We start from the raw sequence: 13,528 nt of genomic DNA on the forward strand, positions 1-13,528 counted from the left end.
ATGAATCCTGTTGCTGTCTGCTGTGTGTGTGCGCGCATATGTGTTCAGTCCCCCCCCCTCACCTGATTCCACTCACTGTGTGCTCTGATAGGCATGAACTTTAATATGATATTAGGTTATTGCGAGGAAACGCAAAAACTATTGCGTGGGAACGCCATAATATTGCGAGGGAACACAAAAGTATTGCAAGGAAACGCAATAATCTGGGCCAAAAAAAAAAAAAAAAAAAAAAATTAACCACCATGTCCCCAGGCAGGCTCCGTACATTTACAAAAGTTGTTATTAAATAACCGTCTGATATAACCAGTGTCAAAATAATTAGAACACTTGTGCCTTATGAACATTTTTCTTTTTTTACCGTCCTCTCATGAATCCTGTTGCTGTCTGCTGTGTGTGTGCGCGCATATGCGTTCAGTCCCCCCCCTCACCTGATTCCACTCACTGTGTGCTCTGATAGGCATGAACTTTAATATGATATTAGGTTATTGCGAGGAAACGCAAAAACTATTGCGTGGGAACGCCATAATATTGCGAGGGAACACAAAAGTATTGCAAGGAAACGCAATAATCTGGGCCAAAAAAAAAAAAAAAAAAATTAACCACCATGTCCCCAGGCAGGCTCCGTACATTTACAAAAGTTGTTATTAAATAACCGTCTGATATAACCAGTGTCAAAATAATTAGAACACTTCCATCTCCTGGCGTCCAGACGCTCATACTGCCATGAACACTACTGGCCAGTAGATGGCAGTAGAGGCCGTGAAAACTTGCCAAAACAAAAATTCCAGATAATCCGTGTCTGCTATGTTTAAGATGCGTACAAACACAATAACATCTATAAACCCAGAGAATATATTCACGAGAGGTTTAGGCACAATATACAAAGAGTTTAATGCTGTTGTCCGTGTGGACCCTGATCAGAGCGTCTCAAATGCATTTCTTCTGTTGTGAATGTACTGAGATACCCATAATGCACCTCTCACCACACAGCACGTCCACACTAAAACCTTCAAAATGAGTGCATTACTTTAAAACTAAAACATATAGCTGATATTTTCACTTTACAAAACTTCAGACATGGCGTTAATTTAAATAACTTGTCCGAAATTAGTTTGGTTAAAATTCTAACCATAAGTTAAAACATTATGCCTCTGGATGACTTGGGTGATATTGCCAGCGTATCAGTATAGGATCAAAAGAAATTAGTTTTTTTTTTCTTTTCGTGACCAGCTCTCCTTTGTCTGCAGAGGATAGAGTGGTTTCTTCTGGAACCAGCTCTCCTCTGTTTGCAGAGAATAGAACTGCGCATCTACTACAAAACATTTAACAGGTAAGTACTCAAATGATTTTAGACTTAATAAATGTTTGTAACTGTTAAGCTTTGTTTACCACGTCTGCAAAAATATGTTAGCAGTCTAAAAATGATCGGACCAAAACTTATCGGAAGATAATTGGTCCGATGATGGTTTTCAAAGTTATCTGAAAAGCTAATCCGATAATGAAAACATTATCTTCGATAATTAGTGGTTAGCAGAACTGTGCCCACAACTGGGTGGTACTAAGTACACTTAGTACCAGAGAACCTTAGGTCAAAGGTCAATGATTGAATTTGGAATGCTGATGAAGAAGGAGGCCTTCCGTGTGTGGTTGGCACAGAGATCTCCAGAATCAGTGGACAGGCAAGAAGGCCTGCAGCCTCAGTGGTAGCTGAGGCAAAAACTCGGGTATTGGAGGAATTTGGAGAGGCCATGGAGAAGGACTGTCCATCAGCCTCAAAGCGGTACTGGCAAACTCTCCAGTGACGCTGGAAAGGGAAAGTGTTCTTAGCTCAGGCTGTGTTCAGCAAGAGTGGAGCTCTGCTAAACTGGACTGAGAATATCATGAGGTGGTGGAAAGAGCACTTTGAGGATCTCCTCAACCCTACTGACATGCCCTCTATTGATACGGATAGAAGACTCAGGCAGATCTGGTGCCATTAGTCCATTAGTCAAACCTCAGATTTAGGAGGAGCAATGTGGGTTCCTTCCAGGTCATGGAACGGTGGACCAGTTCTTTACCCTCGCAAAGATATGAGAAGAGTCTTGGAAGTATGACCAGCCAGTCTACATGTGTTTTGTGCACTTGGAAAAGGCATATGACCACGTCCCTCGAGGTGTCCTGTCAGGGGTATTGCAGGAGTACGGGGTACCAGAACAATTGCAACACGCAATCGGGTCTCTATCTCTAGCTTGGTAAAACAGCTGCATGTTCATTCCTAGCTTTTCAGCTTGGGACTCGGGTGAGGGCGGACGCATCTCCTCCTCTCTCCTCTATCTCTGCTCCAACCTTGAAGTCCCTACTTCACCAGACTGTGAATTCTTCAAACTATAATGGATTAACCATGGAATTGATCAGCTGGTCTCTGAACACTATTGACACCATTTTTTCAACAAGAAAATCAGGGCCGGGGGACCCTGCGTGCCCAGATGGAATCTACCCTGCGGGCTATGTCCTTGACGCCTGTGAGACTTGGCGCATCGCATGCTTGGTGCCATTCTCTGTGGAGGACGTTGAGGATCTATTTATTTTTAGATTTATTGTAGGAGGGCTGGTACTTATTGGTTTATGTGCTGCCCTGACCTACCGAAGAATTTGCAAGACGGCTGCCACCAGAACTACGACCCCTCATCTGTCCATCATGATTAATGAGTTGGGTAAGGCGATACATTCTCAGACTGCGTTAACTTTAGAACTCAGACGCAAATTGGATAACATCTTGGAGCAAATGCACGCCTTACAGAGGAAGATGTTGGAGACCAGGGAATATTCATAATTGGATCTGGTTGTTCATGTGAGCTGCAAAGGTGTTTTCACTGCTCAACCCTAAACATGGCAGGCTTATCAGCCTCTGAAGGACAAAATGCCCCGTTGTTTTCCTCCAGAAGAATTTCTACGGCCTTGGTGATCCTTTCGGCTGCCTTCTTTCTTATCTTCTCAACTCCAGTACACACAGACAGAAACTGACTTTTTGCCACTCACACATGGAAAGAGACTGATATGCATGCTCCCAACCCCCCTCCTGCCCCCATCCACCACCCCGTCCCGGTCCCCGCTCACGCCATTCTTGCCCCCCCAAGCGCAATCTCAGCTGTAAAAGTATGTCTATGATAGATTTAATATCTTGTTAATGGATCAGATTGAACTCCGCTGACGCAATGACTCGTGCGCAAAACAAGCATTTAGGCAGAATGCCAGCTCGCAAAATAGTGATTTTGCAGTCAATAATGGATGAACACCAAGTTAAAAGTTGGATTATGGTCCAAAAGTGGCTGTGTTTAAAGCCGCGGAAGAAATAACGCCAGTGAAGCCACGAGAAGGAGCGCAGAGCTGTCCAGGAACACAGAATGAGAGCGCGCAAAAGAGCCATTTTGCAGACATAACACAAAGTTAAAAGTTGTATCACGGTCACTGCAAGCCGTGGAAGAAATAAAGACATTTTTTTTTTTGAAGTGATCCACAGTTGCAGCAGCGCGCACTCACTCTTGAATGGATGCTGTGAATTGAAAACCCACACTTTAAAGGGACCAAGTGTGGGAGGGCTGGAGGTTTGGACCAAACCCATGCCTAAACGTGCACCAACGTCACATTATCATGGCGCTACATGGAACATATGATCCACGTCAAGCCACATATGTGGTGACACGGTCCACTCGAGGCTGGACGTGGCTCAAATGACAGGTCGGTCGTGGCTCACTTGAGGCACATGCGAGGTACAGAGGCACATAGAGGCATCTTAGTAGTGGATACTTAACGGTTTAAAACGTGGATCATTCTTCAAATAATCGCTGGCACACCCATGCGTGGGTCATTATTCATGACTTATTATTTGGTGGGGCCGAGGCTTAAAACGTAACGAAATGGAGCAGACTGAGACATTGACTGAAGTTTCACGTCTTGAACGCCAGATGGCGCACCTGCCCCTACTACATGTAGCTACTGAGCGCATCTAAAATAATAAAAAAAAAAAAAAAAAAAAAAAAAAAAGCCAAACAATTAAATAAAAGCACTTATTTGGACTCGGTCTGGCTCACTCTGCTCAATTCCGTTACATTTTACCCCAATTTCGTGATTATCAGTACCCATTTCGCTCCATTTCGTATTTACGTTTCTTCTTTGCCAGCGTCCAAATATTTATGGGCCTGACTTTGGCATTCTGCTCAGTGAAGACAGACAGCAACAGGTCCTCCTGTTGTGTCCCCTGAGCGTCCACTTTAAGGGCTTTATTTCTGGAAGCAAACGTTCGACTTTATAATACAGCATTTGGACTTTTTCAGGAAGTTACTTTTAGTGAAATGCTCACGTTAGCTTGACTGTCATACTTTGCCGAATTTACAGAGTCTCCGTGACAGCCAATAAAACGACACATAATGCAATCAAACATTCATTAAATTAGCTCCACACACTTACCTTTAAGTTGAACATGTTTTCGCAGGTAGTTTGGTGGTGTTTTTGTTGATCAGACGTTCCTGTTCTTCAACAGCTGTTGCGTCTTTCTGTGTTGCCAGGTTTTATATCAAAATCAAGCAAAACAGATCTTTCTCTTTTTTATTTACTAATGTGTTTGTCACGTCGGTTTTTGGTGCCTTACCGCCACCAACTGGAATGGATGATCGATGATCAGAGACCACTTGATGGAGAAGAGAGGTGCCACATATTGCAAGAAGTTCTACTTGGGGTTGCCAAAGGAGAGCTGCAGATCCAGTGTGGATCTAAATACAGCACAAGATTTTACACAGAACACCCTTCCTAATGGGACTCCACTTTACATGACAAATTTCAACCAGAGTTCTACTCCTGAAACAAGTGGAGTTACCGTTTGGCCACCGTTCATTAAGGAATCTGCAAATAGTGACACAAATTTTATGATCTTCCCTCTAATACAATTTTTTTTCGTCTTTATACAATACAAAAAATACACTCACTCACATTGTAATTTTGCACCTGTTCATTGTCCAGTGGGCTTATCACTCTGTTACTTTCTTCCTGTGTGTCTGTGGCATTCTCACTCTATATTGGCTCTTTTGTCATCTCAGATGTTTGTCATTGAATTCACTCACCTGCCTTGTCTGATGATTCCTGACAGTATTTTAGTTCCTGTTTTTCACCACACCTTTCCTGTTTGTTATATTTCCTTGGTGTTTCCCCTTTTCTAAGCTTTGCTCCTGCTTCTTATGTTGACAGAGCATCAATAATTTCATTGGTAAATCAACAATTTGATTATGGGATAATCCTCTGTGCACTTGTCTCCATTTTGGCTCCACATTCTGATTCAGCTATAACAGTACAAACTTACCAAATGACTCAGCATGCGCAAGCACAGACATTTCTGCAATCAGACCCATTTTTAAACATTTAAATTTGTTGCTCAAGTCCTTTAATAAAGCTCTTGTCATAGAAAGAAAAAATGTGGATGATGCATGGATTTTAGTAGAAAACCACCCTTGCTTGTTGGACTCATTTCCTGATTTGGACAATCTAGACACGCTTTGTTTGTGAAACAGCTTCCCCCATATATACTTTATCTCAAGGAATTTCTCTGTGAATCCTATTTAGATGCTATTTTCACAGTTCATACCAATGTCAGTTCATACCAACGTCAACTTAACCTCAGTCAGACCTATTACCACTCTGACCATTCTGCCTTCGTAGTATTACAGTTTGCTCAATCTCAGCCAACAGCCACAGAGTCCACACTGCAGCCATCATTCACCTGTGGAGTCCACGCTGCTGTCAGTCAGACATGGAGCCCATTCCAATCAGTCAGCCGTGGAGTTCTTGACACAGTTGTCAGTCAGCCGTGGAGTCCTTGATGTAGTCATCAACCAGACATGGAGTACATTCCGCAGTCGTCAGTCAGACATGGAGTCCTTGACCCAGTTGTCAGTCAGACACGGAGTACTTGACGCAGTCGTGAGTCCTTGACGCAGTCGTTAGACAGACGTGGAGTCCTTGCCTCAGTTGTCAGTCAGCCATGGCGTCCTTGATGCAGTCGTGAGACAGACGTGGAGTCCATTCCGCAGTAGTCAGTCAGACATGGAGTCCTTGACGCAGTCGTCAGACAGACATGGAGTCCTTGACACAGTCGTCAGACAGCAGTGGAGTCCGTTTCGCAGTCGTCAATCAGATATGGAGTCCATTCTGCAGTCGTCAGTCAGACATGGAGTCCTTGACACAGTTGTCAGTCAGCCGTGGAGTCCTTGATGCAGTCGTCAGCCAGACATGGAGTCCATTCCGCAGTTGTCAGTCAGACATGGAGTCCTTGACACAGTCGTCAGTCCTTGACGCAGTTGTTAGACAGATGTGGAGTCCTTGCCACAGTCGTCAGTCAGCCACGGAGTCCTTGATGCAGTCGTCAGACAGACGTGGAGTCCATTCCGCAGTAGTCAGTCAGACATGGAGGCCTTGACGTAGTCGTCAGACAGACGTGGAGTCCATTCCGCAGTTGTCAGTCAGACATGGAGTCCTTGACGCAGTCGTCTGACAGACATGGAGTCCATTCCGCAGTAGTCAGTCAGCCGTGGAGTCCTTGACACAGTCATCAGTCAGACGTGGAGTCCTTAACATAGTCATCAGTCAGATGTGGAGTCCTTGACGCAGTCGTCAGTCAGCCATGGAGTCCTTGATGCAGTCATCAGACAGACATGGAGTCCATTCCGCAGTAGTCAGTCAGACATGGAGTCCTTGACGCAGTCGTCAGACAGACGTGGAGTCCATTCCGCAGTAGTCAGTCAGCCGTGGAGTCCTTGACGCAGTCATCAGTCAGACGTGGAGTCCTTGACATAGTCGTCAGTCAGCCATGGAGTCCTTGATGCAGTCGTGAGTCCTTGACGCAGTCATCAGTCAGCCACGGAGTCCTTGACGCAGTCATCAGTCAGCTACGGAGTCCTTGACGCAGTCGTCAGACAGACGTGGAGTCAATGCCGCAGTCACCAGTCAGCCACAGCTATAGCCGTTTTTGTATTCTGTTCACACTGGTGTGGCAGTGTGAACCTTATTATATGGCTGCAACGCTACGTGCACTCTGATTGGCTAATTGCCGGTCAGATATTTTCCCATATCCGGACTGGTTTCTCTCACAATCGGTCCGCAAGGCGTATTTTTGTTTCAAACCAGGAAGCTAAAAACTTTAATAATCCTTTAATTCACTCTAGTCCACTGTCTGTTCATTGTCTGTATTTTAGTTTCACGTTGAATCAGACTGAATATTGATCTTTTCAGATACTTTGTTGGTGAGTCAGTTTGAGACATCCTTCTTCCAAACTCAAGAGGTGAATATGAAAATTAAGAAATCTGGAGTGTACAAAACCATGAAGGTGACATCCAAAATGTACACGTTGTTCCTTTTTTATTTAGTAAATATTATTTACACATTTCAAGAACACATGCTACAGAAATTACAGCTCCTACACAATAAAAACAGCTCTTGAGACCAGAGATACCTGATGACGAATGAAAATGTCATCTCGGTTTTAAACACTGAGAAAACAAATTTCAAGTTACAAGTATGTTTTTTTTTTCTAGCATCAATTTTGTTTTTACTCAGTTCTAATCAAGGCCTCTTAATCTATGCAGTAGTGATTGTGCAGCATTTATGTTCCGGATGCTGCTAAAGCTCCTTTGGTTTGTGCTTCTTTGCAGCAGTGATATTAGCACCTGCACTGAAGGACAAGGAGTGCACTGACAACCTCCTTGTAATTTAGACATATATAATTGAAGTTTTTTTTATATACCTGACACTGTCTGTTTACCAAATGATGTTGCTACAACCTGTAATGTAATTTGAATAGAACCACGTGGAGCTACAAAGCAGTGTAAGATTGAAGTCACATTTCTGTATGCATAGCACAAAACTATTATGTGAAACTATGCATTTGTTTGTCCAATTTTTATATTGAAGGTCATTACACAATTAAATTTTTTAAAATTTTTCTTCTGCTGGCCACAATACAATAGCATTATCCTTATTATGCAGACTCTACAATTGAAGCACACTTGACTAAAGCGTATGAAAAAGGATGACATTTGAAGTCCCTGCATTTGATCAATGGTTGTTATATTAGACTGGAGTGGCCTTGATGCTTTAATTGGTTTACAGCATTTCATAAAACCAAAACAGTATTCAAAGCACAGGAATCTTCAAAACACAGAGATTTCTTTACACCCATGTTACAGAATCACTACATTCACGAACACACACAGATTGGAGCACCATGATAACATACAGCATACAAACTGACCACTGTAACAATAATTTACATTCAATGCCAGAAACTATACTGTACATTAAGGCGTGAGGTGATGCTGATGTAAACAATTAGCGTTATGATTCATTGCAGTACACCGAGGAAGGAAAAGCATGTCTATGAACAGCCAGTCATGGCATGAAGGCTGATGTGTTGTGTGGGCAGCTGAAGAGGAGGTACTGCTGGCCCACCACCACCAGAGGGCGCCGCCACCCCACAGGAGCAGCCTCGGTAACGGCTGTCACCCATCACCTGAGACAGCTGACGGCAATTATCACTGGGGTATATCAGCAGGACGGCATCTCCACCTCATCGCCGAGATATCGTTCTACCTGGAAGGTAATAATCTCAGCTGACTGCTTGACAGTAACCTTTGTGATTTTTGTGAGTGATTGCAGACTTTTTTCTCCAACGAGAGGTGGAGGTAGCTTCCCTGCCGTACAGGTTGCTGGGTGCAAACGCGCCCACGTTAATTGTGTTCTTGTTCCTCGCCAGCAGTACCAGGTCCGACACGCGGAGGCAGTGGCCACTTGGGAGTTCGGAACTTGGCGGCTCCAGTATTCCCGGGGTCCTGTGGCGGAGGAAACCGTGTGGTTCCGGTTCTACTTTGGAGAGGCGTCTCCTATCTTCGAGCCTGCCCACACGACACCTTTGTGAATTGACCTTTGTCCATTGTTGTAATTTGTTGTGTTTGTTGTGCACGTTCGCAACAGTAAAGTGTTGTTATTTGACCTATTCCATTGTCCGTTCATTTGCGCCCCCTGTTGTGGGTCCGTGTTCCTACACTTTCCCAACATGATGTCCCTATAAAATATAGTGATTTAATCATTATTACCACACAGAACCTCCCGTAGATAAACGATTGCCACATGGCTAATCTATAATGAATTGTAGCATTCAGAAATAAGATGCGGATCTAAAGAAGAGCAATTCTGCTCCAATCGCAGCCTAATACTGTACATACTCTCTGACTGTGTACCGATGGTAAAGGGCTTGGATTATACACCTTTTCAACAAGCTAATATTATCAGGGTCTGCCCCTGTCTGGGCTTATGTTATAGGTTTGTCCCCTGTCTGTGTCCTTTTTCTTTCCCGCTCTTTGATCTACTGTTTGGACCCGTTCTTTGATTTCCTGGTTATTATACTTTAGTCACTGGTTGTATTATGTTTCTTATGCTTTAGCCACATGTTGAGTTCCATTCTAGTTTTTGGTCCGGCCTTTAATTTTCTTGTTGTGCTCTTTTCAGTTATCTTTGTTTTCATAGTTTGTTTCTTTGTTCCTTTTGTGTGGGCATTTTATTAAGCCTTTGATTTTTCTTATCTTTTGTTTTAGGAATTTTATTTTCATCACTGTTGGCTTTGGGTAGTGTCACTGTCATGTTTCCTTTTTGCCTCTGTTTCTGTCAGTCACGCCCCATCTGTCATTTAACTCTTTAGTCTCCTGCACCAGTCTTACCTCATCTTCATCTCGTCCGGCTACGCCCCCTTCCTGAATGTTCTCTGCACCTGTTCCTCATCATGCTCCTCATTCCCTGCTCTCTATTTAAGCCTCGCGTGTTTCACTGCCAGTTCGTTGTGCTTTGTACTTTTTGCATCTGCCATCATTCCAGCCTTGTCTTTTTTTGGTCTGCCTTGCTGTGTTCAACCCCACTTTGTTTTTTGGACCTTGCCTTTTTTCAGCTACTGAACTCTGTCTCACTGTGTAATGAACTTTGCTTGTTTTTTGGACCACGTCTCTGCCTCTCGACTGTCTGTTACCTCCGCCTGGCTGACTGTGTCATTGTCTACTGAACCACTGCCTGAACTCTGCATGATGCCTTTTGATTTCCCCAACACCTGTCTGTGAGTCTGTATCTGTGTCCAACTGTTTTCTGAGTCACAGCTCCGCGTTTCTTGACTGGAAATAGGTCAAGGGTGTCTTAAAAACAGACATTGAAGTTTGTGGCCAAACATACCCACAGACATTGAAGTTTGTGGCCAAACATACCCAGTATATGTATATGCTGGGGTATTGTTTCAAAACAACTGTTTTTTAGGTCTCCAATAAAGGACCTGTTACTCTAAGTGCAAAGGAACTGCTGCTTGCCACACCCTCTGGAGGGAATGGTGACATGGAACCCAGTGTGTGTGTCTCGCAGAGAAAGCCGGAGTTGAGAGAAAGACTTCCTTTATATAAACACAATACTCTAAAATGAGCCAGTTTAAGCTTAAATTGAACTTACAGAGGAGGATATAGTTTCCACATGCACAGACAGAATGGTTGGACTTTGATGAAACCCCTAATTATCGCTCCTTCTCATTGATGTCACACAGTAATTACCCTGGCCATAAGGGGTTACAAACAAATATGTCGTCCAATTCAATTAAATGGGAAAGTGTGTCCAATCTTTTGACTGGTAGTGTACACGACTGAAGAGAACGGGCAATGACATCATGATGCATTGCATTCTGGGATTGTTGGTGCCATGTTCACACATCAAAATAAACAGCAGAGGCTATGTGTGTTGTTTGTGTTTTTCGCACATTTACATTACTAACTAATTACGTCCACCAAGGGCGTAATAAAATCATTGGTGTTTATTTATTTGTCTGTCTGTCTGTCTGTCTCTCTGTCTGTTAGGGCCCCTTCACACATAGTATGAATGTGGTCAAATTGCGCATGAAGTGGACATGAAGCAGGAATCGTATGCAATATGTGTAAAATCTGCTTCCAACGCCTTGTACACCTGCTGCTACAACTATTTGCACACACCAGCAGCTGAAAGACAGAGTATGCCCTGTGAGAGCCCATCGAACCCTCTTGTGGCAGGTGTCGGCCAAATTCCAGGTGGCACGCACGAACATCTAACACCGCTCATTTGGCACTTAGAAAATGTGTGGCCATTCGCACTATTTGCACGACAACAGTCAGCAGACAATCACTGTCGAGCTGGATGTAAAATGCCCCCATGACTGTGGAGTTGTCAAGTGCACATGTGGTGTGCCAGAGTGTCGGCTCCCCCCACAACACGTGTGCATGTGTTTTGCGTGCTCCCCTTGCTCTCACTGCTCCCCACCCCCCTAACATGTGTGCGCGTGGTTTGCCCCCCCGCAGGCGAGGCACCTCTCATCTGTTCACAGCGTCACATCTTGGTCTGTGCGCTGACAGGACAGGGGGTGTGGCTGGCTGCCAACAGCTACTGAGACATCTCTGGTCCTGGACACAGCTGCAAAACACATGTTTTGATGGACATGCGCATGTGTGTGCTTGCTGTTATCACGTGGAAATACATAAAAACATATATCGCCTTAGCAAGATTACGTCAAAACTACTGCACAGATTTTGACAAAATTTTCACCACAGATAGATATTAGGCCAAGGAAGACTCCATTAAATTTTGGAGATTTTTAAATACAGCAGCCAGAAGACCATCGTGCGCACAACTGTAGGTCACCACTCTTTGTTCTTTGTGTCTCTCAAATATAAACATGTCATTGTTGTAACCACATGAAATACAAGAAAGTGACTTATTTTAATACGTATTTCTAGGTCTATGTTTCTAGTCCTCTTTGTTAATGCGATGATCTGAGCTCCTTGGTGCAGTTTCCAAGCAGTAAAACTGAAAAATCTAATCTATCTAACAGTTCACCACTCTGATGAGTTATCAATTTAAAAAATGTAACTTCGTAACCCAATAGCAATGGTTGCCGTTGGTACTAGAAGTACTCACGTGAACAAAAGGACCACAATGCAATGTGTTGCTGATGTCACAATCCCGTCTTTAACTGTAAAAAAATCAATAAAAAATGGATTTTGCACAATATGATTCCTTTAAAATAGCCTAATATAAACAGTTCCTGCATTAGCCAACAATGGAAAAGCATTCACATAACCAAAAACTACTTAAAACTACTGCTTAGAGCACCAGCACTTTTTTGATGAGCTCTGTTAGTACAGTGTAGTTGGTAGGACAACAGGTAATATTACCAAATGCAACAAAACTGAGTCTTACCACTTCATTATTTTAAATTGTTACAGTCTAATTAATCAATAATTAATACAGAATGTTAAGTATAACCAATCATACACATGTGTAAAGCAAGTATTTTATTAACAAATACTGCAAAAGAAAATGCTGTAGTCAGTCATTACTTTTATGAAGAACAATACCATTTTTATGGGTATATAATCCTTCACATTTAAGTAATATAAAAACATGCCGACTATATGCTGTTACACAATTTATCTATTAGATAACTACCTGTATTCGGCAAATACAACTACAGTATACAGTGAGGAAAATAAGTATTTGAACACCCTGCGATTTTGCAAGTTCTCCCACTTAGAAATCATGGAGGCATCTGAAATTTTCATCTTAGGTGCATGTCCACTGTGAGAGACATAATCTAAAAAAAAAAAAAAATCCGGAAATCACAATGTATGATTTTTTAATAATTTATTTGTATGTTACTGCTACAAATAAGTATTTGAACACTTGTGAAAATCAATGTTAATATTTACAGAAGCCTTTGTTTGCAATTACAGAGGTCAAACGTTTCCTGTAGTTTTTCACAAGGTTTGCACACACTGCAGCAGGGCCCATTCCTCCACACAGATCTTCTCTAGATCAGCCACGTTACTGGGCTGTCACTAAGAAACACAGAGTTTGAGCTCCCTCTAAAGATTTTCTATTGGGTTTAGGTCTGGAGACTGGCTAGGCCACTCCAGAACTTTGATATGCTTCTTACGGAGCCACTCTTTGGTTATCTTGGCTGTGTGCTTCGGGTCATTGTCATGTTGGAAGACCCATCCACGACCCATCCTCAATGCTCTAACTGAGGGAAGGAGGTTGTTCCCCAAATTCTCGCAATACACGGCCCCGGTCATCCTCTCCTTAATACAGTGCAGTTGTCCTGTCCCATGTGCAGAAAAACACCCCCAAAGCATGATGCTTCCACCCCTATGCTTCACAGTAGGGACGGTGTTTTTGGGATGGTGCTCAGCATTCTTCTTCCTCCAAACACGGCAAGTGGAATTAAGACCAAAAGGTTTTAGTTTTGTCTCATCTGACCACATAACTTTCTCCCATGACTCCTCTGGATCATCCAAATGGTCATGGGCAAACTTAAGACGGGCTTAGTGTATTACCCACAGTAACCTTGGAAACAGTGGTGCCAGCTCTCTTCAGGTCATTGACCAGCTCCTCCCGTGCAGTTCTGGGCTGATTCCTCACCTTTCTTAGGATCACTGATACGCCACGAGGTGG

General features: G+C 43.2%; 2 long non-coding RNA genes across 2 annotated transcripts in view; both read right to left on the bottom strand.

Moving 5' to 3' along the window:
* The window catches only part of LOC117510318, a 13,249-nt gene extending 3,204 nt beyond the window's left edge, over window positions 1-10,045 (bottom strand). The window contains exons 1-2 of the long non-coding RNA XR_004560678.1: window positions 9,934-10,045; window positions 1,507-1,511 (exon numbers count right to left, since the gene is read on the bottom strand). This is a non-coding gene — a long non-coding RNA (uncharacterized LOC117510318). The remainder of the gene's footprint in view (window positions 1-1,506; window positions 1,512-9,933) is intronic.
* On the bottom strand, window positions 7,373-9,495 carry LOC117510314. Its single transcript, XR_004560674.1, has 2 exons — window positions 9,078-9,495; window positions 7,373-8,427 (listed from the first exon to the last, which is right to left on the bottom strand). It is a non-coding gene; the product is annotated as an uncharacterized LOC117510314 (long non-coding RNA).
* Window positions 10,046-13,528: the final 3,483 nt, after the last annotated feature.

This window comes from Thalassophryne amazonica, chromosome 5 (assembly GCF_902500255.1).
Source record: "Thalassophryne amazonica chromosome 5, fThaAma1.1, whole genome shotgun sequence".
In the NCBI taxonomy this organism is placed as follows: Eukaryota; Metazoa; Chordata; class Actinopteri; order Batrachoidiformes; family Batrachoididae; genus Thalassophryne; species Thalassophryne amazonica.